Source organism: Mirounga leonina, unplaced genomic scaffold (assembly GCF_011800145.1).
Source record: "Mirounga leonina isolate KUSES-001 unplaced genomic scaffold, KU_Mleo_1.0 Mir_287, whole genome shotgun sequence".
In the NCBI taxonomy this organism is placed as follows: Eukaryota; Metazoa; Chordata; class Mammalia; order Carnivora; family Phocidae; genus Mirounga; species Mirounga leonina.
Window position 1 is genome coordinate 10,004 of NW_023270663.1, and position 3,701 is coordinate 13,704.

The 3,701-nt window shown below is 48.2% G+C and overlaps 1 long non-coding RNA gene across 1 annotated transcript; it reads left to right on the forward strand.

Annotated features, from left to right (window-relative positions):
- The first annotated feature begins 1,273 nt into the window (after nt 1-1,273).
- LOC118026746 lies at nt 1,274-2,988 on the forward strand. Its single transcript, XR_004683671.1, has 3 exons — nt 1,274-1,377; nt 1,668-1,913; nt 2,921-2,988. It is a non-coding gene; the product is annotated as an uncharacterized LOC118026746 (long non-coding RNA).
- Nucleotides 2,989-3,701: the final 713 nt, after the last annotated feature.

The window sequence follows — 3,701 nt, forward strand, 5'->3', positions numbered from 1 at the left end:
TGTACTGTTCACAGTAGTCCCTTTGAGGCTTTGTTTTGGTGGTGTCCATTGTAATATCTCTACTGTCATTTCTGATTTTACTCCCCTCTTTTTCTTTCTTGGTGTGTGTAGCTAAAGTTGTCAATTTTGTTTTATATATATTTTTTAGATTGATTGATTGATTGATTGATTTGAGAGAGAGTGCACAAGAGGAGAGGCAGAGGGAGAGAGAATCCCAAGTTGACTCCACACTGAGCACAGATCCTGACACGGGGTTTGGTATCAATTCCCTGAGGTCATGACCTGAGCAGAAATCATCAGTCGGATGCTTAATCAACTGAGCCACCCAGGCACCCTATCTTTCCTCTTTTTTTTTTAGTCCCTCTTTCATTTATTTCTGTTCTGATCTTTGTTGTTTCCCTCCTCCTACTGACTTTGGGCTCTGTTCTTCTTTTTCTAGGTCACAAGGTGTCACATTAGGGTGTGTGTTTGAGACTTCTCTTCCTTCTTGAGGCAGGCCTGTATCGCTCTAACCTTCCCTCTTAGAACCACTTTTGGTGCCTCTCACAAATGTTGGTATGTGTTTAAACAGCATTGAATTCTATTTTGTCTGATTATAGCCCTTCCAGCTCTCTCTTGGATCCCACTTGCGCAGAACATCTTTTCTGTCCCATTACTTTTGGTCTTTGTTGTCCTTAGGCACATGGATGGGTGTTGTGTTTCCAGCCACTGTATGTCCTTTGATTGGACATTTCACCGGGTTCGTTTTAAGTCACTGTCCACCGTGTTCTGCTCTGGGTTTGCATAAGCCAGTTGACTTGAATAAAGAAAGTCCAGACCCTGGATTTGTCTCTCCTTTTACTTTCACCTTGGAGTTATTTGTAATAACAAAGACTGTTTATTGAGTCCCTGCTGTCGGTGAGGCCATTGATGTGTGTTGACCCACTTGATTCCTTCTGTAACCGAGCGTGATAGGGACAATCCTTTTCCCCATTCTAGAGGTGAGGAAACTAAAGCTCAGAGAAGCTCAGTCTGTGTGTCTAGTAACTATCCATGGAGCTCGGCCTCTGTGCCAGGCCGTGGTGTAGGCCAAAGATACAGAAGAGACCAGAGGGGTCCTTGGGAATCAGGACGTCCTCTAGCAACCCTTCTGCCCTCTCTGAGCGCCGGCCATACCACGCTGGCTCTGGACATGCGCACTGTGGACCCTGCTCCTGCCACTCCAGGGCAGGCGCTGTGTGCCCTGTCCGTGAGGGCGATCCGTCCTCCCCGCATCCAGCTCATGGTCAGGGGCAGGGTCACTGAGGGGGCGGCCTGGAGAAGGTTGGGAGATGACCATGCCTTTTTCTCTTAACAGGAAGGACCTGCTTCTGTCTGAATTATGGAGTCTGGTACTAGGTAGGTACCAGATGGCCAGGGCTGGGGGTGGAGGGTGCGGGAGGAGGGCCTGAATGTGGACAAAGAAAGGAGTCCAGTCCATATTTGGTGATATTTTCCTTCACAGAGCTAGGTTCTAATTCTGACTTCCTGCTCACAGCTGTGTATCTTGGCACTTCCTAGCCCTGAGCCTCAGTTTCTATATCTGTGAAAGGGATTATTTGAGGATTAAATGACAATACGGGGAGGGAATGTAGAGCAGTTAGAATTTTTATTGAGGGACATTTAGTTTGTTTCCTTTGTCTTTTTAGTTCTTCCATATGACCTTTCGTGAGCACCTTTATGCGTAAAGCTCTTACCAAGTACAGGATGATCCTCTCAGGACATTTCCCAGAAGTCACTGACTTCTTCAGTGACAGGCAGTGACCAGCCTGATATGTGCTGTCAAGTTTCTCCCAAAAAGCTTCCAGCAGGACTTTCAGCAGCACGGACTGAAAGAGCCAGTTTTACATGCAGCCTTTCAGAGCCAGGGGTCTTATTTAAAGATAGCTTGGCTGGTAAGTGAAAATCAGTGTCTTATTGGGGGGTTGTAGGGTCTTTAGCTTTGTTTTGTGTACAGATTTGTTCAAATAAATTCAGTGTCAGTATAATGAAATGAAAGATAAGAGAACCCACTGCCGTGTGAGAAGATTTAAACGACTGTATTTTGTTAGACTCCAAGAGCCCCAGCCTTATTTTTCTTTGAACTTTTGACATTAAATATTCCTATTCCCAGACTTTTACAGTGTGATTTTGAGAGCTCTGTTCCTCTGTTCTTTGTTATAATCAAAAAGTAGATACTTCAGAGCATAACCCGCATTAACCAGGTTACCTCCTACTAAATTAGACACAGTTCACATTACAGTTCTGGGTGGAAACTGTGCCCATAAATGAAGCCTATTTTTTGCTGGAACATTCTCAGGGGTTGCAGGCATGGAGTGGGGGGCAGGTGACATGAAAGGACCCGGGACAGCCTGTGGTGCTGGTGGGCCTAGCCGTACCTCCCAGGCATGTTTGGGAGTGAGGCCCGTGGCCTTCTCCCTGAGGAGCTGAAGCCTTTCCCGACTTGCCCCTTTTCTCCCTGGGTCTGTGGACTTCAGTGAAGGATCTGGTTCACAGTTTCAGAGCACGCCCTCTCACTGTGTTCGGGGGCCTGCTCTTTCAGAAACCATCAATGGCTGTCTTTCAAAACATCTGGAACAACTGAAGGCCCCTGAGGGGACTCTTTCAGAAGCCCTTGGAAAACTGCATCTTAACTCCTCGTCAGATGAGTCTGCTGCGACTCCTGGCTCCATCCCAGGGGAGTCCCTAGTCCCAGGAACCTGCCATTTGAAGTGTGTATGTTATGGCATTGGGAACTTTGCCACCTGAGTCCTAGCTAGACACCAGCTCACATTTTTGCTTCTTTTTTTGGAAAAGTGCCAGGCACATCTTTGGATTCTTCTTGATCACCCCCTCCTTTGGTCTTGCACACGGTCTGCACACAGATCGTTGCATTGATAGAACTCATTCTTCCCTTCTGCAGATTCCCAGAAGGCACTGCTAGGCGTACGACCCTCTGTTTAGCCAACTAGAAATCGTGGTTTTGAATAGCCTCAGTGTGACTGTTTTCAGCGAGAACGAGGTGAGTGGCTTGCGGAAGGGGAGCAGGAGGGCTGTGTGATTGCTGACCGAAGGGGACCCCAGGCTGTGCTCCATGGGCGCACCTGCTCTGCAATAGCCGTCGTTCCCTCCCACTGCCCACTTGTGTTCATGCCGCCTGTCACAGGGGCCCCGCCAATGCCCCACATCTTGGCCTAGGTGGTGCCCGTCACAAAAACGCCAAATGGAACAAATGGCGTGGCCTGAAATCTGTTATATTTGTAAAATTCTAGTCAGAATCCTGTGTCCGGGATCCTCTGGTAATTTCCTAATTGGTGTTAAAAAATAAAGGGGTACGCAGGCTCGGTGCCTCACATGATGGCTTTCTGGTTGGCATTTACCCTGTGCTAGGGGAGGTCATAGAAGGGGACAGAACATCTCTCTTTGCACGGTAGCCCGGTCACACCCATAGCATCTGGCTGTGAGCTGTGGGTAGATCGTGCGCCCTGGGGTGAAATTAGTGAGACCTGGAACAAGATCATCTCACCAGCAGGGGCCTGAAGCCAGTGGAGGGAAACACCGCTGCAAGCCGCTTTGCATTGCTGGGGGGATTACAGAATGATCATTTGATCCCTGTCCGTGTTCGAAAATGGCCAAGTCATTATTGTGAAACCTGAAAATCAGGCCCCGCTGAGAGAAGAGAATCCTTCACCAGTGTTGGCGGG